This window comes from Pavona decussata, unplaced genomic scaffold (assembly GCF_977016875.1).
Source record: "Pavona decussata unplaced genomic scaffold, jaPavDecu1.1 SCAFFOLD_184, whole genome shotgun sequence".
NCBI classification, from domain to species: Eukaryota; Metazoa; Cnidaria; class Anthozoa; order Scleractinia; family Agariciidae; genus Pavona; species Pavona decussata.
This window is the reverse complement of record NW_028145593.1, coordinates 204,656-218,966: the sequence shown is the minus strand read 5'-3', so window position 1 is coordinate 218,966 and position 14,311 is coordinate 204,656. Positions and strand designations below refer to the sequence as shown.

Genomic DNA, 14,311 nt, shown 5'->3' with positions numbered 1-14,311 from the left:
AGAAATTGTTACATAGGTTTGTGTCACGCTTCGTTTTAGGAGCCTGCGCGGTGTTGCCGTTTTTTGTGTGTTGAAATAAAGCTATAAAAACGTTATTTATTATTCAGCATGCATTGCCATGAACAAGTAGAACGTATTATTTCTTTTCAGTCGGTGCAAATGATGAATTACACTGTATTGAAACAGATGTGGTTAATTTCACCACTCAGTTCACCTATTAATTATTCATGCGTGCTGCCATGGTACAATGGTGAAGTGAATTCCATAACATCATAACTTGTTTTTGCCTGTGAAAGTAACTCGTTCTGTGTACCATTAGCTGTACACTAACAAGTAAAGGATAACACACAACTTTTGCTAATATTTAGTTTCCTGCAATCTTTCCTTGGGCAGATACCAACGGTTCACCATGGTGAACCGTTGCGTGTAAAGTAAACAGGATAATTGTCTTTTTAATAAACGGTTCACCATGGTGAACCGTTACCTATTCGCACAAATAATACATTATTTCTATAAAGTTTTGCTTGAAACTCAGACAGTAAACTGTACAATTGACATCTGCATTAACAGCTCACGAACTCTTTTTTAAAATGCGTAAATCCTAAAAGAGACATGGTGAACCGTCACACGTGGCGCACGCGCGCGTCACCACATGAATTATTTGATGTTAGCTCTGGAAAATTCTTCCTGTGTAGCTACAACTCCAGATTTCCTTGACTATAAGTTACTAAATAAACCATTGGAAGTTGCCTAGACCTCAATGTTGGCAAGTCGGAGTACATCTATCCTGACAAGCCTACTTCACCGTCAGCCATATTACTGTGACTGGACAAAACGCCATTTCCTACACTGTATAGAAACTCGATGTCTTTGCCAAAAATCTCCTCAAAAAACTGTGTGTTTTTTTTTTTTTTTAAACGCTTTCTAATTCTATTAATCACTACTAACACATAGACAAATTAAATGAAATCTAGCAACTACCAAAGGTAACGAAAACTCTCAAGCATCTCTGTCCGTATACGCTGAAGATAACATATTTTCTCTAATTTGCTACAAAAAAGACTGTCTGAGCGTTGACTGACGCAAAGATAGTACTCCAAGACTAGAAATTGTTACATAGGTTTGTGTCACGCTTCGTTTTAGGAGCCTGCGCGGTGTTGCCGTTTTTTGTGTGTTGAAATAAAGCTATAAAAACGTTATTTATTATTCAGCATGCATTGCCATGAACAAGTAGAACGTATTATTTCTTTTCAGTCGGTGCAAATGATGAATTACACTGTATTGAAACAGATGTGGTTAATTTCACCACTCAGTTCACCTATTAATTATTCATGCGTGCTGCCATGGTACAATGGTGAAGTGAATTCCATAACATCATAACTTGTTTTTGCCTGTGAAAGTAACTCGTTCTGTGTACCATTAGCTGTACACTAACAAGTAAAGGATAACACACAACTTTTGCTAATATTTAGTTTCCTGCAATGTTTCCTTGGGCAGATACCAACGGTTCACCATGGTGAACCGTTGCGTGTAAAGTAAACAGGATAATTGTCTTTTTAATAAACGGTTCACCATGGTGAACCGTTACCTATTCGCACAAATAATACATTATTTCTATAAAGTTTTGCTTGAAACTCAGACAGTAAACTGTACAATTGACATCTGCATTAACAGCTCACGAACTCTTTTTTAAAATGCGTAAATCCTAAAAGAGACATGGTGAACCGTCACACGTGGCGCACGCGCGCGTCACCACATGAATTATTTGATGTTAGCTCTGGAAAATTCTTCCTGTGTAGCTACAACTCCAGATTTCCTTGACTATAAGTTACTAAATAAACCATTGGAAGTTGCCTAGACCTCAATGTTGGCAAGTCGGAGTACATCTATCCTGACAAGCCTACTTCACCGTCAGCCATATTACTGTGACTGGACAAAACGCCATTTCCTACACTGTATAGAAACTCGATGTCTTTGCCAAAAATCTCCTCAAAAAACTGTGTGTGTTTTTTTTTTTTTTAAACGCTTTCTAATTCTATTAATCACTACTAACACATAGACAAATTAAATGAAATCTAGCAACTACCAAAGGTAACGAAAACTCTCAAGCATCTCTGTCCGTATACGCTGAAGATAACATATTTTCTCTAATTTGCTACAAAAAAGACTGTCTGAGCGTTGACTGACGCAAAGATAGTACTCCAAGACTAGAAATTGTTACATAGGTTTGTGTCACGCTTCGTTTTAGGAGCCTGCGCGGTGTTGCCGTTTTTTGTGTGTTGAAATAAAGCTATAAAAACGTTATTTATTATTCAGCATGCATTGCCATGAACAAGTAGAACGTATTATTTCTTTTCAGTCGGTGCAAATGATGAATTACACTGTATTGAAACAGATGTGGTTAATTTCACCACTCAGTTCACCTATTAATTATTCATGCGTGCTGCCATGGTACAATGGTGAAGTGAATTCCATAACATCATAACTTGTTTTTGCCTGTGAAAGTAACTCGTTCTGTGTACCATTAGCTGTACACTAACAAGTAAAGGATAACACACAACTTTTGCTAATATTTAGTTTCCTGCAATCTTTCCTTGGGCAGATACCAACGGTTCACCATGGTGAACCGTTGCGTGTAAAGTAAACAGGATAATTGTCTTTTTAATAAACGGTTCACCATGGTGAACCGTTACCTATTCGCACAAATAATACATTATTTCTATAAAGTTTTGCTTGAAACTCAGACAGTAAACTGTACAATTGACATCTGCATTAACAGCTCACGAACTCTTTTTTAAAATGCGTAAATCCTAAAAGAGACATGGTGAACCGTCACACGTGGCGCACGCGCGCGTCACCACATGAATTATTTGATGTTAGCTCTGGAAAATTCTTCCTGTGTAGCTACAACTCCAGATTTCCTTGACTATAAGTTACTAAATAAACCATTGGAAGTTGCCTAGACCTCAATGTTGGCAAGTCGGAGTACATCTATCCTGACAAGCCTACTTCACCGTCAGCCATATTACTGTGACTGGACAAAACGCCATTTCCTACACTGTATAGAAACTCGATGTCTTTGCCAAAAATCTCCTCAAAAAACTGTGTGTGTTTTTTTTTTTTTTAAACGCTTTCTAATTCTATTAATCACTACTAACACATAGACAAATTAAATGAAATCTAGCAACTACCAAAGGTAACGAAAACTCTCAAGCATCTCTGTCCGTATACGCTGAAGATAACATATTTTCTCTAATTTGCTACAAAAAAGACTGTCTGAGCGTTGACTGACGCAAAGATAGTACTCCAAGACTAGAAATTGTTACATAGGTTTGTGTCACGCTTCGTTTTAGGAGCCTGCGCGGTGTTGCCGTTTTTTGTGTGTTGAAATAAAGCTATAAAAACGTTATTTATTATTCAGCATGCATTGCCATGAACAAGTAGAACGTATTATTTCTTTTCAGTCGGTGCAAATGATGAATTACACTGTATTGAAACAGATGTGGTTAATTTCACCACTCAGTTCACCTATTAATTATTCATGCGTGCTGCCATGGTACAATGGTGAAGTGAATTCCATAACATCATAACTTGTTTTTGCCTGTGAAAGTAACTCGTTCTGTGTACCATTAGCTGTACACTAACAAGTAAAGGATAACACACAACTTTTGCTAATATTTAGTTTCCTGCAATGTTTCCTTGGGCAGATACCAACGGTTCACCATGGTGAACCGTTGCGTGTAAAGTAAACAGGATAATTGTCTTTTTAATAAACGGTTCACCATGGTGAACCGTTACCTATTCGCACAAATAATACATTATTTCTATAAAGTTTTGCTTGAAACTCAGACAGTAAACTGTACAATTGACATCTGCATTAACAGCTCACGAACTCTTTTTTAAAATGCGTAAATCCTAAAAGAGACATGGTGAACCGTCACACGTGGCGCACGCGCGCGTCACCACATGAATTATTTGATGTTAGCTCTGGAAAATTCTTCCTGTGTAGCTACAACTCCAGATTTCCTTGACTATAAGTTACTAAATAAACCATTGGAAGTTGCCTAGACCTCAATGTTGGCAAGTCGGAGTACATCTATCCTGACAAGCCTACTTCACCGTCAGCCATATTACTGTGACTGGACAAAACGCCATTTCCTACACTGTATAGAAACTCGATGTCTTTGCCAAAAATCTCCTCAAAAAACTGTGTGTGTTTTTTTTTTTTTTAAACGCTTTCTAATTCTATTAATCACTACTAACACATAGACAAATTAAATGAAATCTAGCAACTACCAAAGGTAACGAAAACTCTCAAGCATCTCTGTCCGTATACGCTGAAGATAACATATTTTCTCTAATTTGCTACAAAAAAGACTGTCTGAGCGTTGACTGACGCAAAGATAGTACTCCAAGACTAGAAATTGTTACATAGGTTTGTGTCACGCTTCGTTTTAGGAGCCTGCGCGGTGTTGCCGTTTTTTGTGTGTTGAAATAAAGCTATAAAAACGTTATTTATTATTCAGCATGCATTGCCATGAACAAGTAGAACGTATTATTTCTTTTCAGTCGGTGCAAATGATGAATTACACTGTATTGAAACAGATGTGGTTAATTTCACCACTCAGTTCACCTATTAATTATTCATGCGTGCTGCCATGGTACAATGGTGAAGTGAATTCCATAACATCATAACTTGTTTTTGCCTGTGAAAGTAACTCGTTCTGTGTACCATTAGCTGTACACTAACAAGTAAAGGATAACACACAACTTTTGCTAATATTTAGTTTCCTGCAATCTTTCCTTGGGCAGATACCAACGGTTCACCATGGTGAACCGTTGCGTGTAAAGTAAACAGGATAATTGTCTTTTTAATAAACGGTTCACCATGGTGAACCGTTACCTATTCGCACAAATAATACATTATTTCTATAAAGTTTTGCTTGAAACTCAGACAGTAAACTGTACAATTGACATCTGCATTAACAGCTCACGAACTCTTTTTTAAAATGCGTAAATCCTAAAAGAGACATGGTGAACCGTCACACGTGGCGCACGCGCGCGTCACCACATGAATTATTTGATGTTAGCTCTGGAAAATTCTTCCTGTGTAGCTACAACTCCAGATTTCCTTGACTATAAGTTACTAAATAAACCATTGGAAGTTGCCTAGACCTCAATGTTGGCAAGTCGGAGTACATCTATCCTGACAAGCCTACTTCACCGTCAGCCATATTACTGTGACTGGACAAAACGCCATTTCCTACACTGTATAGAAACTCGATGTCTTTGCCAAAAATCTCCTCAAAAAACTGTGTGTTTTTTTTTTTTTTTAAACGCTTTCTAATTCTATTAATCACTACTAACACATAGACAAATTAAATGAAATCTAGCAACTACCAAAGGTAACGAAAACTCTCAAGCATCTCTGTCCGTATACGCTGAAGATAACATATTTTCTCTAATTTGCTACAAAAAAGACTGTCTGAGCGTTGACTGACGCAAAGATAGTACTCCAAGACTAGAAATTGTTACATAGGTTTGTGTCACGCTTCGTTTTAGGAGCCTGCGCGGTGTTGCCGTTTTTTGTGTGTTGAAATAAAGCTATAAAAACGTTATTTATTATTCAGCATGCATTGCCATGAACAAGTAGAACGTATTATTTCTTTTCAGTCGGTGCAAATGATGAATTACACTGTATTGAAACAGATGTGGTTAATTTCACCACTCAGTTCACCTATTAATTATTCATGCGTGCTGCCATGGTACAATGGTGAAGTGAATTCCATAACATCATAACTTGTTTTTGCCTGTGAAAGTAACTCGTTCTGTGTACCATTAGCTGTACACTAACAAGTAAAGGATAACACACAACTTTTGCTAATATTTAGTTTCCTGCAATCTTTCCTTGGGCAGATACCAACGGTTCACCATGGTGAACCGTTGCGGGTAAAGTAAACAGGATAATTGTCTTTTTAATAAACGGTTCACCATGGTGAACTGTTGCTGATTCGCACAAATAATACATTATTTCTATAAAGTTTTGCTTGAAACTCAGACAGTAAACTGTACAATTGACATCTGCATTAACAGCTCATGAGCTCTTTTTTAAAAGGCGTAAATCCTAAAAGAGACATGGTGAACCGTCACACGTGGCGCACGCGCGCGTCACCACATGAATTATTTGATGTTAGCTCTGGAAAATTCTTCCTGTGTAGCTACAACTCCAGATTTCCTTGACTATAAGTTGCTAAATAAACCTTTGGAAGTTGCCTAGACCTCAATGTTGGCAAGTCGGAGTACATCTATCCTGACAAGCCTACTTCACCGTCAGCCATATTACTGTGATTGGACAAAACGCCATTTCCTACACTGTGTAGAAACTCGATGTCTTTGCCAAAAATCTCCTCAAAAAACTGTGTTTTTTTTTTTAAACGCTTTCTAATTCTATTAATCACTACTAACACATAGATAAATTAAATGAAATCTAGCAACTACCAAAGGTAACGAAAACTTTCAAGCATCTCTGTCCGTATACGCTGAAGATAACATATTTTCTCTAATTTGCTACAAAAAAGACACGCTCAGACAAAATTGTTGAAACGGTTCCCTTCCTTCTTCCCCCTTTCCCCTTCAATGTTGAATTTCACCGAGCCGGAGTGAAAGACACGCTACGAACACAACATTGAAGGGGAGAGAGGGCGAGTACGCGTTATATTATAGGCACGTTCGTTATCTTGGGTGTTAACCGAAGTGTTTCAACTAATTTTGTCTGCAGTTGTCTGAGCGTTGACTGACGCAAAGATAGTACTCCAAGACTAGAAATTGTTACATAGGTTTGTGTCACGCTTCGTTTTAGGAGCCTGCGCGGTGTTGCCGTTTTTTGTGTGTTGAAATAAAGCTATAAAAACGTTATTTATTATTCAGCATGCATTGCCATGAACAAGTAGAACGTATTATTTCTTTTCAGTCGGTGCAAATGATGAATTACACTGTATTGAAACAGATGTGGTTAATTTCACCACTCAGTTCACCTATTAATTATTCATGCGTGCTGCCATGGTACAATGGTGAAGTGAATTCCATAACATCATAACTTGTTTTTGCCTGTGAAAGTAACTCGTTCTGTGTACCATTAGCTGTACACTAACAAGTAAAGGATAACACACAACTTTTGCTAATATTTAGTTTCCTGCAATCTTTCCTTGGGCAGATACCAACGGTTCACCATGGTGAACCGTTGCGTGTAAAGTAAACAGGATAATTGTCTTTTTAATAAACGGTTCACCATGGTGAACCGTTACCTATTCGCACAAATAATACATTATTTCTATAAAGTTTTGCTTGAAACTCAGACAGTAAACTGTACAATTGACATCTGCATTAACAGCTCACGAACTCTTTTTTAAAATGCGTAAATCCTAAAAGAGACATGGTGAACCGTCACACGTGGCGCACGCGCGCGTCACCACATGAATTATTTGATGTTAGCTCTGGAAAATTCTTCCTGTGTAGCTACAACTCCAGATTTCCTTGACTATAAGTTACTAAATAAACCATTGGAAGTTGCCTAGACCTCAATGTTGGCAAGTCGGAGTACATCTATCCTGACAAGCCTACTTCACCGTCAGCCATATTACTGTGACTGGACAAAACGCCATTTCCTACACTGTATAGAAACTCGATGTCTTTGCCAAAAATCTCCTCAAAAAACTGTGTGTTTTTTTTTTTTTTTAAACGCTTTCTAATTCTATTAATCACTACTAACACATAGACAAATTAAATGAAATCTAGCAACTACCAAAGGTAACGAAAACTCTCAAGCATCTCTGTCCGTATACGCTGAAGATAACATATTTTCTCTAATTTGCTACAAAAAAGACTGTCTGAGCGTTGACTGACGCAAAGATAGTACTCCAAGACTAGAAATTGTTACATAGGTTTGTGTCACGCTTCGTTTTAGGAGCCTGCGCGGTGTTGCCGTTTTTTGTGTGTTGAAATAAAGCTATAAAAACGTTATTTATTATTCAGCATGCATTGCCATGAACAAGTAGAACGTATTATTTCTTTTCAGTCGGTGCAAATGATGAATTACACTGTATTGAAACAGATGTGGTTAATTTCACCACTCAGTTCACCTATTAATTATTCATGCGTGCTGCCATGGTACAATGGTGAAGTGAATTCCATAACATCATAACTTGTTTTTGCCTGTGAAAGTAACTCGTTCTGTGTACCATTAGCTGTACACTAACAAGTAAAGGATAACACACAACTTTTGCTAATATTTAGTTTCCTGCAATGTTTCCTTGGGCAGATACCAACGGTTCACCATGGTGAACCGTTGCGTGTAAAGTAAACAGGATAATTGTCTTTTTAATAAACGGTTCACCATGGTGAACCGTTACCTATTCGCACAAATAATACATTATTTCTATAAAGTTTTGCTTGAAACTCAGACAGTAAACTGTACAATTGACATCTGCATTAACAGCTCACGAACTCTTTTTTAAAATGCGTAAATCCTAAAAGAGACATGGTGAACCGTCACACGTGGCGCACGCGCGCGTCACCACATGAATTATTTGATGTTAGCTCTGGAAAATTCTTCCTGTGTAGCTACAACTCCAGATTTCCTTGACTATAAGTTACTAAATAAACCATTGGAAGTTGCCTAGACCTCAATGTTGGCAAGTCGGAGTACATCTATCCTGACAAGCCTACTTCACCGTCAGCCATATTACTGTGACTGGACAAAACGCCATTTCCTACACTGTATAGAAACTCGATGTCTTTGCCAAAAATCTCCTCAAAAAACTGTGTGTGTTTTTTTTTTTTTTAAACGCTTTCTAATTCTATTAATCACTACTAACACATAGACAAATTAAATGAAATCTAGCAACTACCAAAGGTAACGAAAACTCTCAAGCATCTCTGTCCGTATACGCTGAAGATAACATATTTTCTCTAATTTGCTACAAAAAAGACTGTCTGAGCGTTGACTGACGCAAAGATAGTACTCCAAGACTAGAAATTGTTACATAGGTTTGTGTCACGCTTCGTTTTAGGAGCCTGCGCGGTGTTGCCGTTTTTTGTGTGTTGAAATAAAGCTATAAAAACGTTATTTATTATTCAGCATGCATTGCCATGAACAAGTAGAACGTATTATTTCTTTTCAGTCGGTGCAAATGATGAATTACACTGTATTGAAACAGATGTGGTTAATTTCACCACTCAGTTCACCTATTAATTATTCATGCGTGCTGCCATGGTACAATGGTGAAGTGAATTCCATAACATCATAACTTGTTTTTGCCTGTGAAAGTAACTCGTTCTGTGTACCATTAGCTGTACACTAACAAGTAAAGGATAACACACAACTTTTGCTAATATTTAGTTTCCTGCAATCTTTCCTTGGGCAGATACCAACGGTTCACCATGGTGAACCGTTGCGTGTAAAGTAAACAGGATAATTGTCTTTTTAATAAACGGTTCACCATGGTGAACCGTTACCTATTCGCACAAATAATACATTATTTCTATAAAGTTTTGCTTGAAACTCAGACAGTAAACTGTACAATTGACATCTGCATTAACAGCTCACGAACTCTTTTTTAAAATGCGTAAATCCTAAAAGAGACATGGTGAACCGTCACACGTGGCGCACGCGCGCGTCACCACATGAATTATTTGATGTTAGCTCTGGAAAATTCTTCCTGTGTAGCTACAACTCCAGATTTCCTTGACTATAAGTTACTAAATAAACCATTGGAAGTTGCCTAGACCTCAATGTTGGCAAGTCGGAGTACATCTATCCTGACAAGCCTACTTCACCGTCAGCCATATTACTGTGACTGGACAAAACGCCATTTCCTACACTGTATAGAAACTCGATGTCTTTGCCAAAAATCTCCTCAAAAAACTGTGTGTTTTTTTTTTTTTTTAAACGCTTTCTAATTCTATTAATCACTACTAACACATAGACAAATTAAATGAAATCTAGCAACTACCAAAGGTAACGAAAACTCTCAAGCATCTCTGTCCGTATACGCTGAAGATAACATATTTTCTCTAATTTGCTACAAAAAAGACTGTCTGAGCGTTGACTGACGCAAAGATAGTACTCCAAGACTAGAAATTGTTACATAGGTTTGTGTCACGCTTCGTTTTAGGAGCCTGCGCGGTGTTGCCGTTTTTTGTGTGTTGAAATAAAGCTATAAAAACGTTATTTATTATTCAGCATGCATTGCCATGAACAAGTAGAACGTATTATTTCTTTTCAGTCGGTGCAAATGATGAATTACACTGTATTGAAACAGATGTGGTTAATTTCACCACTCAGTTCACCTATTAATTATTCATGCGTGCTGCCATGGTACAATGGTGAAGTGAATTCCATAACATCATAACTTGTTTTTGCCTGTGAAAGTAACTCGTTCTGTGTACCATTAGCTGTACACTAACAAGTAAAGGATAACACACAACTTTTGCTAATATTTAGTTTCCTGCAATGTTTCCTTGGGCAGATACCAACGGTTCACCATGGTGAACCGTTGCGTGTAAAGTAAACAGGATAATTGTCTTTTTAATAAACGGTTCACCATGGTGAACCGTTACCTATTCGCACAAATAATACATTATTTCTATAAAGTTTTGCTTGAAACTCAGACAGTAAACTGTACAATTGACATCTGCATTAACAGCTCACGAACTCTTTTTTAAAATGCGTAAATCCTAAAAGAGACATGGTGAACCGTCACACGTGGCGCACGCGCGCGTCACCACATGAATTATTTGATGTTAGCTCTGGAAAATTCTTCCTGTGTAGCTACAACTCCAGATTTCCTTGACTATAAGTTACTAAATAAACCATTGGAAGTTGCCTAGACCTCAATGTTGGCAAGTCGGAGTACATCTATCCTGACAAGCCTACTTCACCGTCAGCCATATTACTGTGACTGGACAAAACGCCATTTCCTACACTGTATAGAAACTCGATGTCTTTGCCAAAAATCTCCTCAAAAAACTGTGTGTGTTTTTTTTTTTTTTAAACGCTTTCTAATTCTATTAATCACTACTAACACATAGACAAATTAAATGAAATCTAGCAACTACCAAAGGTAACGAAAACTCTCAAGCATCTCTGTCCGTATACGCTGAAGATAACATATTTTCTCTAATTTGCTACAAAAAAGACTGTCTGAGCGTTGACTGACGCAAAGATAGTACTCCAAGACTAGAAATTGTTACATAGGTTTGTGTCACGCTTCGTTTTAGGAGCCTGCGCGGTGTTGCCGTTTTTTGTGTGTTGAAATAAAGCTATAAAAACGTTATTTATTATTCAGCATGCATTGCCATGAACAAGTAGAACGTATTATTTCTTTTCAGTCGGTGCAAATGATGAATTACACTGTATTGAAACAGATGTGGTTAATTTCACCACTCAGTTCACCTATTAATTATTCATGCGTGCTGCCATGGTACAATGGTGAAGTGAATTCCATAACATCATAACTTGTTTTTGCCTGTGAAAGTAACTCGTTCTGTGTACCATTAGCTGTACACTAACAAGTAAAGGATAACACACAACTTTTGCTAATATTTAGTTTCCTGCAATGTTTCCTTGGGCAGATACCAACGGTTCACCATGGTGAACCGTTGCGTGTAAAGTAAACAGGATAATTGTCTTTTTAATAAACGGTTCACCATGGTGAACCGTTACCTATTCGCACAAATAATACATTATTTCTATAAAGTTTTGCTTGAAACTCAGACAGTAAACTGTACAATTGACATCTGCATTAACAGCTCACGAACTCTTTTTTAAAATGCGTAAATCCTAAAAGAGACATGGTGAACCGTCACACGTGGCGCACGCGCGCGTCACCACATGAATTATTTGATGTTAGCTCTGGAAAATTCTTCCTGTGTAGCTACAACTCCAGATTTCCTTGACTATAAGTTACTAAATAAACCATTGGAAGTTGCCTAGACCTCAATGTTGGCAAGTCGGAGTACATCTATCCTGACAAGCCTACTTCACCGTCAGCCATATTACTGTGACTGGACAAAACGCCATTTCCTACACTGTATAGAAACTCGATGTCTTTGCCAAAAATCTCCTCAAAAAACTGTGTGTTTTTTTTTTTTTTTAAACGCTTTCTAATTCTATTAATCACTACTAACACATAGACAAATTAAATGAAATCTAGCAACTACCAAAGGTAACGAAAACTCTCAAGCATCTCTGTCCGTATACGCTGAAGATAACATATTTTCTCTAATTTGCTACAAAAAAGACTGTCTGAGCGTTGACTGACGCAAAGATAGTACTCCAAGACTAGAAATTGTTACATAGGTTTGTGTCACGCTTCGTTTTAGGAGCCTGCGCGGTGTTGCCGTTTTTTGTGTGTTGAAATAAAGCTATAAAAACGTTATTTATTATTCAGCATGCATTGCCATGAACAAGTAGAACGTATTATTTCTTTTCAGTCGGTGCAAATGATGAATTACACTGTATTGAAACAGATGTGGTTAATTTCACCACTCAGTTCACCTATTAATTATTCATGCGTGCTGCCATGGTACAATGGTGAAGTGAATTCCATAACATCATAACTTGTTTTTGCCTGTGAAAGTAACTCGTTCTGTGTACCATTAGCTGTACACTAACAAGTAAAGGATAACACACAACTTTTGCTAATATTTAGTTTCCTGCAATGTTTCCTTGGGCAGATACCAACGGTTCACCATGGTGAACCGTTGCGTGTAAAGTAAACAGGATAATTGTCTTTTTAATAAACGGTTCACCATGGTGAACCGTTACCTATTCGCACAAATAATACATTATTTCTATAAAGTTTTGCTTGAAACTCAGACAGTAAACTGTACAATTGACATCTGCATTAACAGCTCACGAACTCTTTTTTAAAATGCGTAAATCCTAAAAGAGACATGGTGAACCGTCACACGTGGCGCACGCGCGCGTCACCACATGAATTATTTGATGTTAGCTCTGGAAAATTCTTCCTGTGTAGCTACAACTCCAGATTTCCTTGACTATAAGTTACTAAATAAACCATTGGAAGTTGCCTAGACCTCAATGTTGGCAAGTCGGAGTACATCTATCCTGACAAGCCTACTTCACCGTCAGCCATATTACTGTGACTGGACAAAACGCCATTTCCTACACTGTATAGAAACTCGATGTCTTTGCCAAAAATCTCCTCAAAAAACTGTGTGTTTTTTTTTTTTTTAAACGCTTTCTAATTCTATTAATCACTACTAACACATAGACAAATTAAATGAAATCTAGCAACTACCAAAGGTAACGAAAACTCTCAAGCATCTCTGTCCGTATACGCTGAAGATAACATATTTTCTCTAATTTGCTACAAAAAAGACTGTCTGAGCGTTGACTGACGCAAAGATAGTACTCCAAGACTAGAAATTGTTACATAGGTTTGTGTCACGCTTCGTTTTAGGAGCCTGCGCGGTGTTGCCGTTTTTTGTGTGTTGAAATAAAGCTATAAAAACGTTATTTATTATTCAGCATGCATTGCCATGAACAAGTAGAACGTATTATTTCTTTTCAGTCGGTGCAAATGATGAATTACACTGTATTGAAACAGATGTGGTTAATTTCACCACTCAGTTCACCTATTAATTATTCATGCGTGCTGCCATGGTACAATGGTGAAGTGAATTCCATAACATCATAACTTGTTTTTGCCTGTGAAAGTAACTCGTTCTGTGTACCATTAGCTGTACACTAACAAGTAAAGGATAACACACAACTTTTGCTAATATTTAGTTTCCTGCAATGTTTCCTTGGGCAGATACCAACGGTTCACCATGGTGAACCGTTGCGTGTAAAGTAAACAGGATAATTGTCTTTTTAATAAACGGTTCACCATGGTGAACCGTTGCTGATTCGCACAAATAATACATTATTTCTATAAAGTTTTGCTTGAAACTCAGACAGTAAACTGTACAATTGACATCTGCATTAACAGCTCATGAGCTCTTTTTTAAAAGGCGTAAATCCTAAAAGAGACATGGTGAACCGTCACACGTGGCGCACGCGCGCGTCACCACATGAATTATTTGATGTTAGCTCTGGAAAATTCTTCCTGTGTAGCTACAACTCCAGATTTCCTTGACTATAAGTTGCTAAATAAACCATTGGAAGTTGCCTAGACCTCAATGTTGGCAAGTCGGAGTACATCTATCCTGACAAGCCTACTTCACCGTCAGCCATATTACTGTGACTGGACAAAACGCCATTTCCTACACTGTGTAGAAACTCGAT

The 14,311-nt window shown here is 37.6% G+C and overlaps 1 protein-coding gene across 1 annotated transcript in view; it reads left to right on the top strand.

Annotated features, from left to right (window-relative positions):
- The window catches only part of LOC146462787 (uncharacterized), a 225,045-nt gene that overhangs the window by 187,933 nt on the left and 22,801 nt on the right, over positions 1-14,311 (top strand). The window lies entirely within an intron of this gene.